This window comes from Scyliorhinus torazame, chromosome 18 (genome assembly GCF_047496885.1).
Source record: "Scyliorhinus torazame isolate Kashiwa2021f chromosome 18, sScyTor2.1, whole genome shotgun sequence".
NCBI lineage: Eukaryota > Metazoa > Chordata > Chondrichthyes > Carcharhiniformes > Scyliorhinidae > Scyliorhinus > Scyliorhinus torazame.
Genome location: NC_092724.1, coordinates 105,513,885 through 105,537,715, shown reverse-complemented (window position 1 = coordinate 105,537,715; position 23,831 = coordinate 105,513,885). Strand labels below are relative to the sequence as shown.

Genomic DNA, 23,831 nt, shown 5'->3' with positions numbered 1-23,831 from the left:
AAAATATCCAGTGCAATACTGAGGCAGTGCTACATTAATGGAGTGTTTTCAATGAGGATGCTAAACCTCCCCGGTGGGAATAAAAGATTACATGGTGCTATTTTGAAGAAGAGCATAAAATTATCCTCTTGTCGTGGCCAATATTTATCCCACCGATCAACATCACAAGAACAGATTATCTGGTCCTAAGCGCATTGTTGCTTGTGAGACCTTGCACTGTGCAAATTGGTTGTCACTTTTCCTAAATTATGTCAGTGATTACTCTTCAAAAATACTTCATTGACTGTAAAGTTCTTTGAAGCATTGGTGGTCATGAAAAGAACAATATAAATGCAGCTGAGGCCTGGCAACAGTTCTAATATTTGAGGATCATTCAGCCCATTGTAAACAGGGGCTAATGTCAAGCTTATTAAAGTCTTAATTTAAAGCATAGAAGGAAATACTTTGAAATTTAATTTTTAGCTAATGTTTTAATATATTCTGAATCAGACCATGGGTATCTTTGCAGAATGAGTGTTCAGCATAATTTCTGCTATCAATGACTGAGAAAATGACCGTACACGAACTCTAGCCAGGATTTCGGCAGAACAAGAACAGAAAGATCCATAAAACAGATCAGTTTTGTGAAACGTCCTTCACAATACCGACATTAAATCCCCTGGAGGGGATTTTAACTGGCTGTCCCTTCAGTGGTTGGGATTTCTCTAACAGAACCCCAAGCATTGTATTTTACGTTGCAAATAATGCTTGACAAATAAGACATGCCAAGGAGATCAGGAGACACCTGATTTCTGACACAGCATGATGCAATTATCCATATTTGCATTGAAAACCAATCTGGCAATAACCAAGGAAAATTTATTGCAGCTCGACATGAAGCTACTTAGATGCTCAGTTTTATCTCCGGCAAGGATAACTGGGGTCATTCTGTATAATGGAGACAGGACTATCAGTAGCAGGCAGCAACACTTTGCCTTGGCATCTTTATGGATCTAACGGAGAGAACAGCCATTTTGCTGAACAGAGATGCACTGAAGAAATCACTAATGCATCAATCAGCACAGTAGCTCATTTCTCACTGACCAGCATTAGGAGGACGTGGCCGTCAAATGCCACTATCCCATGAATCCAAACCAGTTGTCAAATGGTCCCGTTGAACCGGTTGTTGAATGAGAATTGGGCAACTGGACCAATTGCACAGGATCCTGCATCATAGAGACATGATAAGTCTCTCAGACTGATCAGTAGCGCACATAATATTGAGGCCAAATTGCAAGAGTTCTTAGCAGAGTTTGCTGATCTGCAAATCAGCCTGCATCTGCCCTCACATAGTAACATGTCCTCCCCCCCCCCCCCCCCCCCCCCAGTTGTAGCAGTGACCTTAGTTGGCCTATGAGATGCGCTTTTAATCTGCAATCCCAGTTCTCAGACTTGTAGATGGATGATTTAATAACATTAAACAGTGGGGTGACAATTAAGTGAAGTTTGTATTGGGTCTGGAGACATCTCTAAATTTTAGAGTCACTCAAATGTTCACTGAAGTAGTAACTTTTGATGAAGGGTTTTGGTGTGCTCTGATCTCCATACTGCTGTTTTGCAGCTGATTTATTTGAAGCTTTAGGGGAAAATGATCATGATTCACAATTCTTTTTAATAATGTTAGGAGAAGTGCTCCAGTTATTTTATAATATTGCTGAGCTTCATTCATGGAATGGTGTATAGATAAAATAAGCACTTGCATTTCAATAGTTTCTTATCATGTGTCTCAGATAGGCCTCAAATTGCAATTAGCCTCAGTGAAATGTGGTCATGGTTATCAGATAGAGAATTATGTTAGCTGGCGAGATCCCAGAAACAACAATGAGATGCATGACTGACCAATTGGCTTTCGATTATATAGTTTCAGGGAGGAATGTTTGTCAATACACTTGAAAAATATGGTCATTTGATCCTGGATCTATCAGAACAGGCAGAGGCAGAAGCACGTCAGGTTAACACCTAATCTGGAGGATGTAATTACAAGGATGCTGTACTCCTGAGTATTCAATCTACCCAGATTCCAGACTGGTGTGGGAGCTAGGAGGGACCTTCACCTTTTCATGCAGTGAAGAGGGCACCTTATCTGTCAAGTTGGCAATTATAATTGATGGGAAATTTTGGCTGGAGTTACTCTGGCCATTGCGGTTCACTTTTTCCACTGGCAGCGCAGCCCCACACTCCGGTTTCCTGGCAATGTGGGGTGCCTTCAATGGAAAATCCCATTGACAAGTGGTGGGAGTATTGTAGCCATCTCGGATGGCCACCTGCAAAGGACCATGGGAATTATGGCCGACCCAGGACTCCGACAGACTCCGAGCTTGTGTGTGTATTTTCAATCCAAATAGCAAGACACGATCGAAACCCCCGCTCGTTTGCATTCTAATGGCCCATTTCCCCAGAACAAAAGAACTGTGCTCAGGTAACCGATACAGATACAGGCTAAGTGGCGCCACTCCCTTTACTCAGGGAGCCCAAACAGCCAAGGTCAATGACCACTAAGGACACGCCCAGCCATCAAGGCACCCGCCCCTTTATTGGCCAAAATCGAAGGCAGTGATCGAAGCTTGCTGAATTGTTGGGTCCAAGCTAAGGACCGCCCCAAAGAGCACGAAATCCCAGAGGAATAAGAAGAGACACAGCTATGTGCTCGGTCTCTCTTGGATCCGGCCTATGTTAACCCAAGTGCAGCATAACGACCAGACAGACAAGTTCAAGACCAACGATCGCTATCAGACGGATGAGCCCAGCAGAAACAGAACCACTTTTTCCACCCAGCCATGTGAGATCCGGACAAAAGCCTTGTCCATCTGCATAGACCCGGTTGCCCTGAAGTTAAGTATAGGTTATTGTAGTTGTTAGGTGTAGTTTAACTTGTAGTGTTTTGTGTTGCATGTCGAAGTAATCCTTGTGTGTAAAAAAACATCTTTCAACTTGAACTGACTAACTGGTTGTGTGGTCCTTTGATCAATATCCGGTAAAGCCGTGTGGTGGTATATACCGGCCTCCCCGAACAGGCGCCGGAATGTGGCGACTAGGGGCTTTTCACAGTCACTTCATTTGAAGCCTACTTGTGACAATACGCAATTTTCATTTTCATTTTTTTCACTCTGAAGAGCATCATTATGAATTGACAACATTATTGGTGATGCTGGTGGGATAGTATTCCATTATTAAAAAAAGCAACATTATTGGCGAACTCTGACGGGACTCGATTTAGAAGTGATTTTGTCACTCCGAGAGAACCCACAAAACTTTGAAATCCAATTGCGAGAATAAAGGTGAAACCACCACAAGTGTAAGGCCCGTATCGATCAAATCACCAAGATTCGGAAGTGTGTATTAACTTGCATGCGTACTAACAGGGATATAAGGTAAATTTGTTAGATTTTGCGTTAAACTATCGGGAGTATTGTGAACCGGAAAATAGCCTAGGCTATACCCGCCTTATTCCCCCATCCCAAATTAACGGTAGGAAAACAGAGATTAACGGTAGGAAAACAGAGATTAACAGTAGGAAAAACAGAGATTAACGGTAGAAAAAACGAGATAATAGTAGCAATGGCCACAAAAGCGATGGAACGTTTCATGAACCCACAGGAACCCGAGGTCGCAGCGACCAACAGTGCCCCATAGGGGAAAAAGAGTTGAGGAAGTATTTAAAGGGGAAAGGATGGCCCCTTTGGTCCGAGTTTTGCTCAAATGATGAGTCACTTCCAGGAAGCATAGGACAAACCGGGTGGGACAACCTAACTGAGGTACATAAGAAGAATGCAGCGAAAGTTCGAAAGCCGATGGCAATAGTGTTCTGTTTGGCACAGTTGCGAGGCACAGAGGGAGTCGTGAGAACGCTCTGCAGCCAGCTAGTTGAGAAAGAGGAGAAGAATGAGGGAAACTACAGTGAAAGTGAAAAGATTGATGAACAACTCTGGGATCAGTTGACAGCTATAGATAAAGAGATGTCTGATGTCAAACGGGCACACCAATCTTGTTTTGTTCACCTTAGCAGCTTTCAGACCCAGTACGATAAAGCTAAAGCCTACCAAGATACACAGCGCGCAGTCTTGGCACGAGAAGAGGAGACAGAACAGCAGGTAGCACAGTTAACGAGACAATGCGAGGAATTTAAGGCAGCTCTACGAGCGCTCCATAGCTCCACGATAGAACAAAGACAGAGCACAGTAGACCACGTGAAATGTAGACAACAAATAGAGAAGTTGCAGTCACTGCTATCAGTGCAAAACGGATTTAGAGATACCTTTGGACAAAATTTAGATGAGGAAGGTGCCCCCAATTGGCACGAACTAAATGAAACCGCCCAGAGATATGTGGAGAACACAGAAAATCACAATCGAGCCCCCCAGGCCCCGAAAAGGAAAGCACCCGCACCACCGACTGCACAGGCAGCACACACCTCCATGAATCCGGTCACCACACAGCGCAAGTCATCGGATCGGGAGGAGCCCGATTGCGTTTACACCACCCCATTATCCATTACCCAATTGAGAGATGCCTGCGCTAAAATTGATCCATTCGAACCCACCGCAGACCTGCATAATTTCTTTGAGAGAGTACTCCAGCAAAAGGTTATGTATGGTCTTGATGAAAGGGAGGAAGTTAAACTTATAGTAATGAGCCTTGACCAGTCCATCAGCTCAGCTTTACCAGAACCCCAGAATGTAGGAGTAGGAACCCTCCAGGAGATGAAAACGGCCATTTTAGATGTGATCGGGTACAACAAGGGAGACCCAGTAGAAGGTTTAAACCGCTGTAGGCAAAAAGAAGGGAAAGCATCTGACCGCATTTGCAGGTCGCCTTTGGATCCATTTTAAAGCAGTATTTTGGGATTTGAACCGTGCACACTTAGACAACGACGGCACAACTAAATGGGCCCACACTTTAGGCTCCCACGCCACAGAAGCAGGTCAAAAGGCTTGTGTGAATTACGACCCCGCAGATGCCACACACAATGAAGTTTGGGTTTTAAAGCGACTCTCCAGAGCTTGGGAACAATCCCTATACAGGAAGGCAGATCAGGAACAGATAGAAGCAAATATGCACCCAGTCAGGATTAACCAGGACCCAGCATGGATAAATGAGGATAGACATGAAGGACAACACCCCAGAGCACAGGCATCACGAGGTTGCTATAATTGTGGACTCATGGGACATTACGCCCGTGAATGGCGACAACCCCCCCCCCGAACCAGCAACGCCACCAACAACCAGGCCCCCCACCTAGGAACAATGTTCGGCCCATACATAGTGTTAGCGCCCATTCAGATAATTCAGCAATCAACATCACAGATTGATGGCGTTCGGACTCCCCAACTTGGGTCTGCGACACACTCTGGGACAGATCAGCAGACCAGTAGTCACAGGCACAGTCTGGGGACATCCAGTAGAATTTCTTTGGTCTCGCACCACTTTAAACTCCTCCACAATGTTCCAGCGTGACAAATGGCCCACCACAGACACCATCACTCTTAGTGGATTTACCAGACACGTACAGCAGGGATACATCACAGCCCCCGTAGATATTCAGATAGGGAACCATAAGCACCAGACACCCCGTTGTTTTAGTCGACTTGCCCCAAACAGCCGAGCACATTCTAGGAATCGATTTTATGAGCTCCCACAACCTTTCCTTTGATCCCGTGAATAGATGTGTATGGAAAATGCCCAAAGCAGCTAGCAGACTATGAACATAGGATTTGCTTAGTCGGAGACTATTGGTTTGATCCGCAAACAATTAGTACAGACCAGACAATTAGAGAGGTCCTCAGAAAAGATAAAGCTTCCTTCGCCCAACACAAACACGATTGTGGGAAGATCCCAGGAATGGTCACAATTTCAGGTCCTGATCCTAAGCCACAGAAGCAATACGGTTTCCCACAGCAAGCCGAGGGTGAGATTTCAAAAGTCATCAATAGCTTATTAGATCAAGGTGTAATTCAGCCGGTAGCCTCAACAAATAATGCCCCAATTTGGCCCGTGAAAAAACCCGATGGTTCTTGGTGACTGACAATCGACTACCGAGAACTTAACAAGGTCACCCCTTTCACAGCCCCCACTGCTGCCATGAGTCCCGAGACCATGCTCAAGCAGGGAGTACAGGCAAAGTACTTCACAGTGCTGGACATCAGCAATGGCTTTTGGTCCATCCCGCTAGACAAGGCCTTTCAATATAAGTTTGCGTACACATTGCAAGGGCAGCAGTATACGTGGACATGCCTCCCGCAAGGGTTCCACAACTCCCCCTCCATTTTCCATCGACAATTGGCCAACGGACTTCCCAATTTTTCCCGCCCCGAATGCCTTATACAGTATGTGGACGACTTACTCCTACAGACGGACACAAAAGAAGAGCATGTAAAGCTTCTTTCGGAATTACTAGGCCTGCTACAATCCATTGGATGCAAGGTCAACCCCAAAAAAGCCCAGATCTTAAAAGAAATGGTCCTTTTATTTAGGCACCATTATCACCCACGGGAAGAGAGAGATCGAACAGAAGTGAACTGAGTCAATAGTTAAATTGCCCCTGCCCCACAATATCACTGCACTCCGGTCATTCTTAGGATTAATTGGCTATTGTAGGAACCATATAGATGGTTTTGCCACAAAAGCAGCCCCAATCTCAGAGCTCCTTAAAAAGAACGCCCCATGGGAATGGCTTCCTCAGCACACAGGTGCCACTGATGAATTAAAACGCGCCCTAGGCACAGACCCCGCTTTGCAAGTTCCAGACCCACACTCTCCCTATGCCACAGAAGTACAACCACCAACCGAACCCTATCAGCAATACACCTACAGGAAAGACATGACCGCTTCGGGCCCGCAGCCTTTGCCTCACGAATTTTGGATCCCGTAGAGCAAGGATTTACAGCCTGCAAATGGCACTTGCTTGCAGTATTTTGGGCAGTACAGTATTTTGCATACATCACAGGCCTTAACCCAGTAACGATTTTAACTGAGCACACCCCAACACAGCTATTGTTAGATGGTAGGTTAAAGGACGGTTCAGTCAGCCAGATCAGAGCATTTACAAGGAAGGGACATTGCAGTCAAATGTACAAAGACCCACACATTTCTAGCAGACAACCTTCAGTATGCAGGGACCCCACATGAGTGCCAGATCATAGCAGCCCAACACCACATAGGACCCTTTATTCCGAAGTCACTGCACACACGAGCAGGTAGTAAAACACAGGATTCCCAGACCATAGACAACACTTTAAAGATTTATGTAGACTGCTCCTCCACCATTGAAAATGGAAAGAGAATAACTAGTTGTGGAATTTATGTGGAAGACGCACAGGGAAGTGTATTAGAAGAAATATCTTTAAAATTGCCCGGCCACCTAGGATCACAAGCAGCCGAATTAGCAGCTATAGCATATGTAGTGCAGCACCCAGATTCTTTCCCAACCCCTGCAGACATACATTCGGACAGTTTTTATGTCTGCAATAATTTGACAGAATTTCTGCCCTTGTGGGAATCTTGAGGATTCGTACCCGCTGACGGTAAACCCCTCCCCTCAGCCCCATTGTTGAAGCACATCCTTAGGACGGCTAAAGACCGCACGTATGGTATTATTGAAGTGAGAATCCATCATCGTTCCTCCCCACCCGGTAATGTAAAGGCAGACGCCTTAGCTAAGTCAGGATCACGCCACGGTCACTTTTGGCAACCCCCCCCCGAATGTGAACCGATACACGCAGTCCAGGTTTCTCAGACCAATATCGAGGATCTATCCCAGGCCCAAAAGGCAGACGAGACTCTCAAACAAGTTTTAGGCAGTCACTTCCCAGCCCCCTACGACAAATGCAAGGACTCACTGACGGCACAGGACGGTATAGTTTTGAAAAATGGAATTTATGTGGCCCCCACCCAGGACAGAAACCAGATAATTTACCAGTTTCATGACGGACACGGACATCAGGGGATAGACAATACCATTCCCCATTTAAGATCTTTGTGCTGGTGGCCCAATTTCAAAGCAGATGTCACGCATTATGTTGAGAATTGTTTAATCTGTGCACAGAAAAACCCTGAAAGGTACTCCAAGAAAGGACAATTGAGACACACCCGACCTGTTAATGGCGCTTGGACAAATTTGCAACTCGACTACATTGGCCCCTTTCCCCCTTGCAGAAATGGTTTCAAATACGTATTAGTGGTAATCGACACCTTTACAAAATGGGTAGAAGCATTTCCCTCACGGACAAACACTGCAAAGGCCACAGCTAAGATTTTGACCCAACAGATATTTGCACGATGGGGACTCCCCCACAGCATTGAGTCAGACTAAGGTTCCCATTTCACCGGCAGAGTCATGCAAAATGTTCTAACGATTTTTGGAATCAAACAAAAATTTCACATCGCGTATCACCCCCAATCCATCGGCATTGTTGAGAGAATGAATCACACTTTAAAAGCAACCATCAGAAAAATAGTGCAAGAAAATAACACCACATGGGACACAGGTCTCCCATTTTCCCTTATGATTATTCGGAACACCGTTTCCAATTCCACAGGTTTCACCCCCCACAATCTCATGACCGGACGGCCCATGAAAAGAATTGAATATTTATTAAGTCTCGATTCGGCAAACCCCACAGTCCCTTACCCATGAAAAAGCAGTCCAACAAGTCACAGACAATATTAAAGCAGCACAGCTTGCTGCAGCTGTCCGACTAGACGCTAGAAGGAAGCAGAGTAAAGCCTGCTTTGACAAAACCGTCCACCCCGCAGAGTACACAGTCGGTCAGCAAGTAATGGTTTCCCTTTACAATCCCAGTTCTTTCCTCTCCCCAAAATTTGCAGGACCCAACTCCATTTCGGACAAAGTAAGCCCCTCTGTGTGCAAGATTATAGTACCCCAGTGGTAAAACTGGTTGGTTCCACATCAACCAGCTCAAAGTCTATGGAACCCAATGTAGCCACTCCCACCACATCTCCCTGGCAATAGCAAATGATTCCACCCCGCCCATCGACAACCTAGTCCAACCCTCCCCCAGCCCTGAAAGCACGTCCACGCCTACAGACCCGACCTTGTCTCCGCCCACAGGTATGACCTTCCACCTTGAGCTTGACTCCGACGGCAGCACCAGCCTCCCTGAATTTACCACGATCACTGACCACCTCCCCGGCCCCAGTCACTCCAGCCCCCGGTACCATGACCACGACCAAGACATGTTTGGCCCCCTATACCCCCTTCCACAGCCAGAGCCACCGCCACCGCCCGACAACAATAACTTGCCCTTCACTGCCATCACCCCTACGCCTCATGACAAACGAACCCCTTTTTGGCACCGCGACAACTCTTGTAGACTGGTTAGACATGACGATTTGGATCCCATGACGGCCCACGCGGCCACGGCACAAAAACGGTAGACACGAGTCTGGAAACCGGGAGCTGGTGATGATTCAGATTCTAACTCCCGTTACGGTAATCCTTTTATGACGCTCTTTGATACAGAACCGTGAGGTGTCCAGACGATGAGAAAAAGCCGCCGCCTAAGTATTAAGGTGACCTAATTTCTGATGGAGCCTGCCCGCCTATTTATTTTTCTTCTTTCTTTCTTCTTGTTGCATGGTTTTAATTAATGTCGGCCTCACACCCAATTTCTTGATACAGTCATAGTTACTCTTCCAATTTACTGACCAATGGCTGTTAAAGGAACAATTGTTGGATCTCCCATGTATCACAAATTCTTTCCGCTTGTTTAGGTCACCCAGGTAGGGAATAACGGCACTAATCCCCACGCTGCCTGAGGACCCCAAATGCATCCGGTCAGTTAAGCTCGGGTCATGAAGCAACGGCACTGATCACCACCCTACCCGGGGATTCCACTCATTCTTGGTCTGCCGCGGCCCACACGCACCTCGTGTTCCTGTCGCTTTGAGTACTTGGGAATGGTTCTTTACACTTTTCACTGTCTTTGGCAGATCTTAGTTTTTCCCTTCTCTGCTCTTTATTGTGGTTCAAAGAATGCCCTTTGCCACAGTCTGTACACTCATCCCTTTACATTCTGCAACCCTCTGGTCATTCCCCACCTGCTATTTACACATTTGACACACTTGGATGCCACATATGCTGCTACACACAAACTACCTCTGGACCCTGGGACGACGATACTCTATAAAACTGGCCGCTCTAAAATTCGGCTAGTTAAGTTGAGCCTCAGCCATCACTGGTTGCAGTAAAGGAAAGACTAGATGGAGAAATTGTCCGCCCACTCCCTGCATCGACCACCACCTGCGAGAATCTCTGCATTTATAAAGAAATTTTTTTTGGCAATGTCTTGTCTCTCAAAATGTTATTTCAAAAAAGAAATTGAGGTAGTCACACATGGTGACGATTCTAATGGGTAATTAAAGTTAAGGAGAGTAAGACAAATAAACCAGAAATTAACTGAAGATAATAACAGATATTATGCTTGCACCCCCAGGAATAGACGGAAAGCGGAAGACAAGATGAAGAGAGGACTGATGACCTAAATTGTGATCATCGCTGGACTCCTACAACTGCGCGTGTTACAAGCCTCTGTACCACACCAGCCCCAAACACCACCACACAACATGACACCCCTAACCCGGACACCACACCACACATAGAGATAGACACTGAAACCACCACTTGGTGCGAAAACATTGCCAAATGGTACCCCCTTTCATACACAGTAGACGCTCTTCTGGTAATTGCAATAATCTGCAGTGTCACCCAGACACTTAGACTCCTCAAATGGCGAAAAAGAGCCTCCCGCTCCCCGATTATATACACTCCGAGCCCCCTTCTTTAGAATTCACCCAACTCAACAAACACTGTAATCGCTGATAACAATAAAGACCGTATACCTCTGTAACTTTGATAGATTAAGTAGAAATGTGATGCTGCTGTTTTGAAATTTTGTATTGCACATAAGTTCTTTTTGATATTTGCCAGGAGCATGAGAGTAGCTTAGACAGTTATAGTTAGATGTCCCCTTGTGCGATTAAGTTAAACGTGTAATAGTGAAATGTTTATAGCGACCTGTTAGAAATTATGAATGTATGAATAAGAATGTTAGGTAAATGCTCCAAAAACATAAGACAGAGGAGTGTAGAACCTTGCCTTGGCCAAGGGTAACCGGTACACCGAGGATGGATAGGAATCAACAGTGCGATCCACCACGCTTCGCGTTCAGGATCAAGAGGACGGGATGCAGCCATCTCAAATGGCCACCTGCAAAGGACCATGGGAATTATGGCCAACCCAGGACTCAGACAGACTCAGAGCTTGTGTGTGTATTTGCAACCCAGATAGCTAGACGTGATCGAAACCCCTGCTTGTTTTCATTCTAATGGCCCATTTCCCCAGAACAAAAGAACTGTGCTCAGGTAACTGATACAGATACAGACTAAGCGGCACCACTCCCTTTACTCAGGGAGCCCAAACAGCCAAGGTCAATGACCGCTAAGGATACACCCAGTCATCAAGGCACTCGCCCCTTTATTGGCCAAAATCGAAGGCAGTGATCGAAGCCTGTCGAATTATTGGGTCCAAGCTAGGGACCGCCCCAAAGAGGGCGAAATCCCAGAGGGATAAGAAGAGACACAGCTCGGTCTCTTTTGGATCCGGCCTATGCCAATCCAACTGCAGCATAACGACCAGACAGACAAGTTCAAGACCAATGATCGCTACCAGACAGATGAGCCCAGCAGAAACAGAGCCACTTCTTCCACCCGTCACGCAAGATCCGGACAAAGGCCTTGTCCATCTGCATAGAGCCAGTTGCCCTGAAGTTATGTATAGGTTATTGTAGTTGTTAGGTGTAGTTTAACTTGTAGTGTTTGTGTTGCATGTCGAAGTAATCCTTGTGTGTAAATAAACAATCTTTGAACTTGAACTGACTAACTGGTTGTGTAGTCCTTTGATTGATGTACGGTAAAGCCTTCTGGTGGTATCATTTGATACCTGGCGACTCTAAAGAGCATCATTATTAATTGGCAACATTAGATTGGTGACGCTGGTGGGATAGTATTCCATTATCAAAAAGAGCAACAGTATAGAATCTCACCACCAGCGGAATCGTGCCGTTGAGAAATGCTTAAAAAAAATATGATTTTCATGTTTCCGGTCAATCGATGGTGGCCGTTCAAATTTCTACAAAATCAAATATTTAGCGGCATTTATTTCCTGGCTTTCCCCCATATTAAACATGGTTCGGTCTTGGCTGAGTCATTGAGTTATGAAACTATTAACTCATTGACATGATTGTTTAAGATCATGAAATCATTAATGATCTTAAAAATTCCCCCATAATTCTGAAATAGGTGGCTTTGGTATGGTCTCAAACATTCAACATTTGAATACAAAAACTACATCCGCAAGATTGATTTACTCTTTGAAGTGTGCACCTTTTGGTTCTGACCTCACATTAACAAAAACACCAGCAGGTTGTACAATGATGATTAAAATATATCATAACTGCCTGTTACATCATCAAAAATACCACTTGCCAGTATCCTGCATCTGATACAGAAAGAAAATATGAACACATTTATGAAATTAACAATCTTGTTAAGAGTTGAAGTCCTAGTACTATGTGTTTCTTGCACAGATCTTCATTTAAGGTGAGTAACAATACTCATTGTGTGTATGTTGCCAATGGCTGGTGGCAAGAGCGGGAGAGACTCCTGGTCAGCTATGATTAATGTGGAGTGGCGCCCCTCAAGTTACAAGCCTCTGGCAACAGACTAGTGACCTGTTGCAGGAACGACCGACTATGGAAACGGACAAAAGTCTGCCTCAGTTTACCACTAGGTGCGGGAAGAGAATTGGAACGATACCGTGCAGTTCAGAGTACACGTGGGTGGCACGGTAGCACAGTGATGAGCACTGTTGCTTTACAGCTCCAGGGTCCCAGGAGGGGATTCTGCTTTTGTCCCCGGCAGCGGAATTTCGGCACTCTGCTTGAAAGTCAACCCATGTATACCAGAGGTGCTCAAGGGCATTAAATGGAGAGGTCCATTCCTGGCTTGGGTCACTGTCTGTGTGGAGTCTGCACGTTCTCCTCGTGTCTGCGTGGGTTTCCTCCGGGTGCTCCGGTTTCCTCCCACAAGTCCCGAAAGACGTGCTGTTAAGTAATTTGGAATTCTGAATACTCCCTCAGTGTACCCGAACAGGTGCCGGAATGTGGTGACTAGGGGCTTTTCGCCGTAATTTGCAGGTTAATGTATGCCTACTGGTGACAATAAAGGTTATTATTATTACATAATTGAGGTAAATACTCAAGGGGCATTTGCCCCAGTAATTATGTGATGGGCTCCCTATGTCAATTTTTAAGTGAAAATATGTGTGTGAAATGTACCTTTTTAAGACCTCTCCATTTAATGCCCTTGAGCACCTCATGGGTTGACTTTCAAGCAGAGTGCCGAAATTCCGCTGCCGGGGACAAAAGCAGAATCCCCTCCTGCTTTTGGTGGCGATGAGACCCCTGGAGGCGTACTTTTATATATTTCTCTAGTTAAGTATGTTTAGCAAAGATAAATGCTTTCAAAATTTTGAATAAATTGCTATGAGTTAAACAGTTCCAAAAATGTTTGTTGGTTTTAATTACTGCAATTTATTTTATGTAAATGTTTTTTATTGGGTTTTTGAATAAAGTATATTTACCGTTATGTACACAAAATAGAATACATATATATATATATATATACACATAGAAGAGAAGGGAACACGCACGAAAAACAAACAACAAAAAATAAAGTTAGAATAAAATAACTGGTAGGGTATTATGTGCTAGCTCAACAACAGCAGCTCTGTACAATTGGCAGTATTGTTTTTCGCACATAAGTAGGCATCTGTTTGTGGGGGGGCAGAAACTGGGGAGCTACATATGCATTTGGGTGCCGGGGAAACAATTACAGAGGGCAATACGCGAATGGATCTGGTGTTGGTGTTGTCGCTTGCTTCTCCTGGACGGTTTTCGCTGCCGTTGTCGTCTCGCGATCACCTCCGCTTCAGCCGTCTTTCGCCCGGATTTTCCTTGTTCTTTGCTCCTGTAGATGCCAAGTTTGTTATTGTTTCCCGTGCCTTCCTTCCGGCTGTCATTCCCTTGACCCCACCACCTCACTGGTTCCCCTCTGGTTCCCTGTCTCCTCCCTCTTGCCCCCCCCTCCCCTTCTCCTGTGGTTCACCTTTCCTTTCTCTTAGGTTTAGCTGCCCCGGTCTATCCCTCCATCCCCCGCCTCGGCTACTTTCCCCTGATTCTTGGCTACCTGGCTATTTTTCTGCTTGTTCGTTGGCCACAAACAGGTCCCGGAACAATTGGATGAATGGCTCCCACGTTCTGTGGAAGCCGTCGTCTGACCCTCGGATGGCGAATTTGATTTTCTCCATTTGGAAAGATTCTGCAAGGTCGGACAGGCAGTCTGCAGCTTTGGTTGGTGCTGCTGACCGCCAGCTAAACAGGATTCTACGGCGGGCGATCAGGGAGGCAAAGGCAAGGGCGTTTGCCCTCCTCCCCAGGAATAGATCTGGCTGGTCTGAAACCCCGAAGACCGCCACTTTCGGGCATGGCTCCCCCCTCACCCCCACCACTTTGGACATTGTCTCAAAGAAGGCTGTTCAATACCCCGCAAGTCTGGGGCAAGGCCAGAACATGTGGGTGTGGTTGGCCGGGCCTCCTTGGCACCGTTCACATCTATCCTCCAACTCCGGGAAGAACCTACTCATACGAGTTCTTGTTAAGTGGGCTCTATGCACCACTTTTAGTTACGTCAGGCTGAGCCTTGCGCAAGTGGAGGTGGAGTGTGGTGAACCACTGTGTTCCTATATTAAGGGTTGTACGGTAGAACCTACACTACAGGTTCACCTGGGCCCCTGCATGCTAGCTCCGCCCAGGAGCCGGGTTATAAATATGCGTGGCCTTCAGCTAGCAGCCATTTCGTCAGCTGCTGTAGGAAACCACACTTCAGATACTAATAAAGCCTCAGTTTGAATTCAACTTCGTCTCCAGCCAAATTGATCGTGCCTCATGGAGTGGACCTTATGCAGTGCTTTGCTCCAGAGTCCCCACCCTATTTCAATCCCCAGGTCCTCCTCCCATTTCTTTCTTGTTGCGTCCAGTACGGTGTCGGCCCTTTCTACCAGTCGATCATACATGTCGCTACAGTTCTCTTTATCTAGGATGCTTGCGTCCAGTAACTCTCCCAATAATGTCTGTAGTGGCAGTTGGAGATACGTCCTTGTCTCCTTTCGTAGGAAGTTTTTGAATTGCAGGTATCTTAGCTCGTTCCCCCTGGCTAGCTGGAATTTCTCTGTCAGTTTGTCCATTGTTGCGACCCTGCCGTCCATATATAGGTCCCTGACTGTCGATGTCCCTCAGTCCTGTCCCCACTTTTTAAAGGTGGCATCAGTCAGCGCTGGTGTGAACCTCTGGTTGTTACAAATGGGAGCTTTGTCCGACAATTTGGTCAGGCCAAATTGCTGCCGTAGTTAGTTCCAGGACTGGAGGGGGGCTATCACCACTGGGCTGCTGGAGTGTTTTTTGGGTGGGGATGGGAGTGCCACCGTGGTGAGGGCCCGGAGGGAGGTCCCCTTGCAGGAGGCCTGGTGAGGGCCCGGAGGGAGGTCCCCTTGCAGGAGGCCTCTTTCGCACGCACCCACCAGGCTTCTGGCTCCTTCAGGGTCCCACGTGCCTGGTGGAGTTAGTGCACTGCTTTCCTGGTGGAGAGCAGATCAAAGTTCCTTTGTAGCTCTTTCATCTCCGCCAGGAGCTCTATGATCAGGGCCTCGGAGTGTTTACGGTCTACCTCCAGTATGGAGTCGACCAGCTACTGCCTAGCTGCCCTTTCTGCCCTAATTCTTAGAGCTTTGAAAGCAATGATTTCCCCTCTTACTAAGGCCTTTAGCTCTTCCCAGAACCTACCCCTTTTGGTTGTTCTCTATGTACTCTGCTATGGCCTGTGATATCTTTTCGTTGAAGGCCTTGTCTGCTAGTAGGGCAATTTCCAACTGCCATGTGGGACGTTGGGCCCTGCCCATCTCCAGCTTCACGTCCATGTAGTATGGAGCGTGGTCGGACATCACAATTGCAGAGTATTCCACTTTGTCTATCCCTGGAAGCATGTTTTCCCCACCACAAAGAAGTCAATTCTGGTGCATATGTTATGCACTGGGGAGAAGAAGGAGAGCTCCTTCTCCCCTGGGTGGGTGAACCTCCAGGGGTCCACCGCTCCCATCTGTTTCATAAAGTGACCGAGTAATTACTGCAACTTACTTGTTTGCTATTTTCTTATGTTGGCCAAAATGTCGATTGCAGTGTTAGGTGGCAATGTTCGTATTCAACTGAAAATGACCACATCATGGTTAACACTTTGCGACAACTGAATCAGACTTTTTTTTTTAACACTGCCTAGTTTCATCCGTGATTGCATCTTAACGCTGTTAACTATCAACTATGAGTATTGAACATGGCTGAGCTGGCGTAAATAAAGTAGTTTCTTCTTTTGTCCTAAGCTATTTTATTATACTGATCCAAAGAATCCAAAGAAAATGTTCAGTGTTGACTTTACTTCAGCATTTGTAATACTTTTGAAATTAGGTAAGTTGACGGTGGTAGTAAGCAGAGTTCCTGTTACTGTTTATTGATATATTGATTTGTTTAAAATGAAAAGCTCAACAATGCGGAACAGCGTATTCTTTTACCAGAGAGTTACAAGCCTAGAATTTGGTACCGGACCATGGAGATTTTACTTTATAGCCTGTCTCCTACCCAGTCTCTGTTTTATTTTTCATGCCACTAATTCCATCTGTAAGCAGGCTCTAAAGTTTTAGTAATTTACTTAAATGATTCACTATTTATGTTTTCTATAATTGTATATTCTTTCAATAATTTTTGTGTGGGGGGGAAAAAACATTGTAATCTCAATATTTACCCAACAACTATTCTAATTGTTGTGTAGTTATGAAAATTAAACTTAGTTCTTCATGTTTGTGTTATGCACTCTCATGTGCATGCCAATGAACATAGGATGTCCAGCATTATCCACTTGGTCTGCAAGCCTTACAGTAACTCCCACAAGCTATTGGCTTGATTTACTAATAACTGTTTATTCAAAGCTTGTTACATGATGAAAAAAGAAAGTTGAGATGTTTTACTCTTTTGAAGTTTAATTTAGTCTTTGACTGATAGCGATGATTAAACAGACAGAAAGAATGTAAGATACCAGAGCACTGGAGAACTACTGGGAATGTCAACAGCATTGCAAAGGGCAGAGCTAAATGATGAGCGCATTGTTGGCGTCTCAGAATTTATAATGCAAACTAGAGCCATTAGACACAGTTATTGCATAGTGTGCTGCAGTTCCTCTACAGCATATACCTTGTCAGCCTTTCAGTGACATTACCTAAAAAAAAAGTGCGCAAGCCTTCATGCTGGGCTCTTGTGCTTTCTCAAATAATATTGTCCTTAGGGGGTCTAAAAATCCAGGATCAAATGATGAAGGAAAATCAATCAGATTTATTATAGTTGGAAACAACTTTACATTCAATATAAATACATAATATTGACAGCACACAAGCATTTGCCTGTGTTGCCATTTACTTTCTGTGTGAACAGCAGCAGCCATCAGAACTAGACGATCCTGCTTATTGTATTTATTTTTATTGATGATTGTCACTTTATGCCTCTGATTAATGGTTTGCCAGAGGGAGGTTGGTCTGGAGATGCTATAGATGCTTACAGGGAGCTAATGTGGGAATGGTCCAGGGGAACTGCCCATTTCTTTCCCATCACTAGGGAAGCTTCTGGCTGATTCTGAGTGGAGGTGCAAGAATGAAAGTTCTGTTTAATTTACTAAACATGTGAATTTTTGCCAACAAATAAATTGAAGTACAATACCATCAACTTTGTGCCAGATTTCTACATTCTTTGATGATTGGAACAAACACAATTTAAAAAAACTTTTCCAGCCGTTGGCTGACGGCAGGATTCTCTGTTCCCGCCGCTGTCGATGGGAATTCCCATTGAAGCCACGCCACGCTGCCGGGAAACGTAGGCGGGGGTGCGCGGCCAGCAAGACCAGAGAATCCCGCCATCAGTGAATGGCCTGTCACCTCGCACCGTCGAGAAACACACGGCTTGAAGGCCGGAGAATCCCGCCCATAATAACACGGCTGCCAATTAGGATCTCACGACTGGCCTGGAATCTCAGGAATTGAAGATCAGTCTGCAGCACATTGATGCGTGCAACCCTGGACAAAAATTATTGGGACATTATTTGTCATTTTCTTTGAGCTATTCTCTTTACAGATATAAAAATAATCAAAATGGAAAAATGGCTGTTAGGCTGACAATGAAGCATCACCCAATTGGGTAATGAGATTTTTGCTTTCCAATTAGCATAGGATGGCAGTGCCTCACCAGGATGGACGTGTTGGCTGAGTAATGGCTGGACCGTGGGAGACAATCATGTGATGAAACCTCTTGGAATCAACCCGACTGCCACAGGTAAGAGCGATGGAAAGTGAGAATGGCCAAGAGGCCGGAATTGGAGGAGAGCAGTGACCTCCGAGGATGATGGGGCTGAATGGGGGGGAAGGGTGAGGCCATGGTGGGTGTGGGTGGGGTTGAGACATTGCAGGAACATTGCAGCAAGCACAGGTGTGATGGATAAATGTAAAATAGTGTGAGTTTGGCTACTGGCAGCAGATTTTCAAATGAGGCTTAATTTACAGAGGGTGCATGATGGGAGGCTGTCTAGGAGAACATTACAATAGTTGGGCATTAAGGTAACAAAAGTTTGGATTGTCATTAAAATGGCTAATTAAAACTAAGGTGGGATTTACCGCCGCGTGTTTTTCAGAGGTGGAGGCGTCCCGCCAGCCGAATTTTCTGGTTCTACAATTGTCAATGGAATTTCTCGTGGGCTGCATCCCTTGTCACCGGGCGGTATGCGCGGTCGGTGGGACCGGAATATCCTGCTGGCGTGAACAGCTGATAAATTCTGCCCTCAGTGCAATAAAACTACTTTGATAATTGTTCTTATTACCCCTTGCTCTGAATAGTGACCATTTTCTCAGAGTTGGAGTGCATTCCCAACAATATTTGTAATTGTTTTGTGGTGAGATGGATGACATATTGCATATTTAGCCTGTTAGCTTTGGAATTGAGTCAGATCAGTTTCACCAACACCCCTCATAAGATATTGCTGTGCTCTCAATAACCTCAGAGACTCATACATTTACTTGTGTTGAAATGTATACTAATTATTTTTGCAGTAAAAATAATTTCAATGGCGCCTACAGATATTTAGATGCAATTAAGTTCTGTGAAACTGAGTTTCTGTTAATTTATTGATCTCTTGGGTAAAATTACATGGATGACTGACTGCAGTGAAATCATGAATGGAAAGCTTTGCTCAGATGCTTTGCTCTTTGTCTCCAATTTCTGCTGTTTTATTAGATCCCTAAAGTAAAATGAATAACCTCTTGTTTATTTAGAATAGCAAAGCTCCAAATGGAGATTTGAAAGTCGGTCAGAGAGATATGCCACTTCCTCTTTGTGACTGATGGCAAATTTTCTTAACCCTTGTGAGCAATTCTAAATTATTTTCGGTAGCTCTGGGTTTGAGACTGTTTCTGACAACTGCCCAGCCTGCCTTTATGTGCAGGATTACCACAAATATGTTAACCTGCCCTGATGTGACGACAGAAGACCTGAGGACTGAATGTCCTCAATGCAGTGACCAGAGGCAGGCATGCTGACAGAATGGGATCATTGAGCAGACTACAGCTTCTTGATGCGACGCCCAACTCCCTGCGGTTTTGCTGGAGGTGTCGGACAACTGTTAGTGACACATATGTTACTGAGGACTAAAGCAAGCCAATTGAGAAGTTGTCTGGACTGAGACTAGAATTTTACCTGAACTGGTGCAGAGGCGGAAACCAAAGTGTGTGGCAACGTTCTCCTGCTCTGACCTCCATTGGTGGAGTGAACTCGCACCAATTAATGGCTGCCATCAATAACTTTGTATCTGGAAGTGGGGCTCGAGGCACTGCCACCTTGCCACTTGATGTGGAAGGAGGTGCTGCGTGTTATTTAACATAGTTTTTTAACATAGAACATACAGTGCAGAAGGAGGCCATTCAGCCCATCGAGTCTGCACTGACCCACTTAAGCCCTCACTTCCACCCTATCCCCGTAACCCAATAACCCCTCCGAACCTTTTTTTGGACGCTAAGGGCAATTTAGCATGGCCAATCCATCTAACCTGCACGTCTTTGGACTGTGGTAGGAAACCGGAGCACCCGAAGGAAACCCACACAGACACGGGGAGAACGTGCAGACTCCACACAGACAGTGACCCAGCGGAGAATCAAACCTGGGACCCTGGCGCTGTGAAGCCACAGTGCTATCCACTTGTGCTACCGTGCTGCCGAAATCAAAGTGGAAAATGTGGGTATATTACCATTCATGGCAATATGTTGTGTTCTTTGTCTTAACTTCCAGAATGGTCCGATGTGTGATTGACAAAGAATCTACCAATCCAAATAATGAAACAAAACTAATTTATTATAAAACTATTAAGTATATGAAGGTTGCCCACTCTACTGAGCTGCAGTTAATAATTAAGTAATATTGAATCTGTCTAGCAGTACTCAATAATCTAAATATTCACTAACTACACTATGATCTAACCTCGTGTTAACTCTATGTAATCGAATCTTCTCCTAATGCTGTCACCATGCTTTCTCCAATGCTACTCCCAGAATTCCCTCAGGGTCTAACTTAGATACAGAGAAGTGGTGGCTCTCTCTAGTGTTTGATTTACACTGAGATGTAATAATTAACCCTTCAATAACTTGTCCATATACATGTTTTAGGGGCTATCAGCATCTGAACCTTGAAGCAGGCTGCGGTTGGCAAGAGTCCTGCAGTGTAGGGCAGCACGGTAGCACAGGTGGATAGCACTGTGGCTTCACAGCGCCAGGGTCCCAGGTTCAATTCCCCACTGGGTCACTGTCTGTGCGGAGTCTGCACATTCTCCCCGTGTCTGCGTGGGTTTCCTCCGGGTGCTCCAGTTTCCTCCCACAGTCCAAAGACGTACAGGTTAGGTGAATTGGCCATGATAAATTGCCCTCAGTGACCAAAAAGGTTAAGAGGAGTTATTGGGTTCCGGGGATAGGGTGGAAATAAAGGCTTAAGTGGGTCGATGCAGACTCGATGGGCTGAATGGTCTCCTTCTGCATTGTATGTTCTATATAATACGAGGACACTTAAATCTGAGACTAGTCCCCTTCTGCCGAATATTTTGTTTTACTGGTTTGTTGTTGTTTTTTCATTTGTCACACATCTATGCAGAGATGGCACTAGCTTCTAAGTGTGCAAACGGTTTATTTACAAGAGTATTAAAATACCTCTGCAGTCACAAAATGTCTGCACTCATGCTGACAGACCAGCATCTAGTCTTTCTCTTTAGTTCTGAGTCTGCATCTCGGCTTAATTAATCAAGCACAGTAAGCATAGATCACTTAACAGGTTCACATAATCAAACACAGATCAATTAAACCATTGAACAGAACACCTGAGAACGACCCCATCCTGCCTGATACCCTGGGCGGTATTCTCTGATCCTGAGGCTAAGTGACGATGGCGTTGTAAGCATGCACCATGCACTCCAGAGGGGGAGCAAGGAGGTGAGTACCCTTCTCCACATACCTCTAGGGACCCAGGGAGCACAAGGACGTCGCTTTGGGGATACCAGAGATCGGGACACTATTTAAAAATGGCATCCCGCTCTCTCGCTACACTGAGGAGTTCCAGCAAGCAGAGTTCCTCACTGCACAAAACAAGGCCGCATGTTCTCAGCTGAGGCCCCCGACCTAACATGAGTGCCGTTTTCTAACGTTGGTGTTTCTCGACGCTGCGAGCACCGGGAAACACGTGGCTAATCGCGCTCACTATGAGAGTTTGTTCCCATTCAGTTAAATCCCGTCCCACACTTTCGACATGAATCACACATGGCTCCAAAAGAATGACTACATGTGGGAAGATGGCTGGCAATTTGCAACGTTTTTCCCAACTGAAATGGCACTTAGTCATTTTTTTTGGGAGAGCTCCACCCTTTGTTCCTGGTTTGAAGGACATGAAGCACACAAAGCCAACAATATGCAAGACAGAACAAGATATCCATTGTATTTGCACCAGCGTACACTTGGTGTTGATTTATATGTTGCTATATTTCAGTTGTGTGTTTTAGCCCATTTTGGTTGTTTTGTTGCTCCTACCTCAAACTATACGTGTGCATTTGCCAATAGTGTGTGAATCAGTTGATTTAATATATGCCGATGACAGCCATGGTGAAATAGAGACATGGAGTTAGCTGTGGGAGGAGCAGATTGTAATCCTGTGCCAAATTTTCTGGCTCAAGCAGCAGTGGCAGTGAGAACAACTAGGCAAAACCTCCTTGAGTGATTTAATGAGAAATTATGGGGGCAAGTGTTGAGAAAAGATGAATTCTGCGGCACAGCTCATGTACCCTGCGTCACTCTATCACATCTTCGGGACATGGAGGAGCATTTTCTAGGGAATCGATAATTGCTGACGTGCAATTATTTTTTGGGGGACAACTGCAACAAGCAGCCTCTTGCAATCACCAGCTAACCCTTTTTTGCCTCAGAGTATTGGAAATACTGAAAACACTTAGCAGGTCAGGTAGAATCTCAGGAGAAAGAGAAAATGTTACATTAATGTTTCTGAAAGCGGTGGTCCTCAAACAGGAACGTTTCAGGAAGTCTGCAACACAGGTGCTGTTTGTATGGCCAACAAGGATTATTAAAAAGTTTGAAACATGCAGCACTTTCACACTATGAATATTAAATGTACAGAGGTTTGGGGTTCTGTGATTACAAATCCATTTGGAAAGGGCTCTTTCAGGTTTCGGAAATCATTGTCCTAAAGGACGTCATCATCTGTAATGATTCACAACCAATCAACCTGATACCCCACTGATAATATCGTTCAAGTCAGGTATGCCAAACAAGGAGTGTACTTGTGACCTAGCGGTAGAATCTTACACCTGGGCTGGAAACTTTGGGTTCAAGTCTAATTCTGGGATGGCCACAGAAGGTGTGTTCATAACATGGCCTAACAGGTTGATTATCAGCCTGTAAATCCTTCCATTTCACCTGACGGCAGATGGTAAGAGCAGAGAGTTTCCTGGTCAGCCAGGCTGCTGAAGGCAATGGAAAACCACTGCAGCACTTCGCTAAGAATTGTCATTGAGCAGTCCAATGGAAGTTCATGGCCGCCAGTGTGCTCTTGGGGAATGGCACTTGAAGGAGGAGGACGAGGATGCCAAACAAATTGTGGTTTTGGTCTGCTTGAAGTCACTGTTCCCGGCAAGAGTTTCATTTTGTGCTATTTTCAATTATAGAAGAACCAGTCAGTGTAAGTCTGCCTCTGCATGCATGTGCTTGGCTCTGGCCGCTCGATGCCAATGCTTCCGCAGTACAGAGCAAACTTTGCCGTTCTATTGCCAAAGTGCAGAGTCATTGACTGTAACACACCCAGATTTGAAGCACACGGCAGTCCTTACTTGCTCTCAGTTAATAATAATAATAAAAAACGCTTATTGTCACAAGTAGGCTTCAATGAAATTACTGTGAAAAGCCCCTAGTCGCCACATTCCCACGCCTGTTCAGGGAGGCCAGTACAGCTATTGAACCTGCGCTGCTGGCATTGTTCTGCATTACAAGCCAGCTGTTTAGCCCACTGTGCCAAACCAGCCCCTAAGCAGTTTTA

At 45.3% G+C, this 23,831-nt stretch overlaps 1 long non-coding RNA gene across 2 annotated transcripts in view; it reads left to right on the top strand.

Annotated features, from left to right (window-relative positions):
- Positions 1-23,831, top strand: part of LOC140394836 (uncharacterized) — a 710,765-nt gene that overhangs the window by 36,768 nt on the left and 650,166 nt on the right. The window contains exon 2 of one of the 2 annotated variants that reach the window (XR_011936029.1): positions 18,429-18,536. This is a non-coding gene — a long non-coding RNA (uncharacterized lncRNA). Of the gene's footprint in view, positions 1-10,490; positions 11,874-18,428; positions 18,537-23,831 lie in introns of those variants that run through there. The other variant, XR_011936028.1, reaches the window with a different exon arrangement.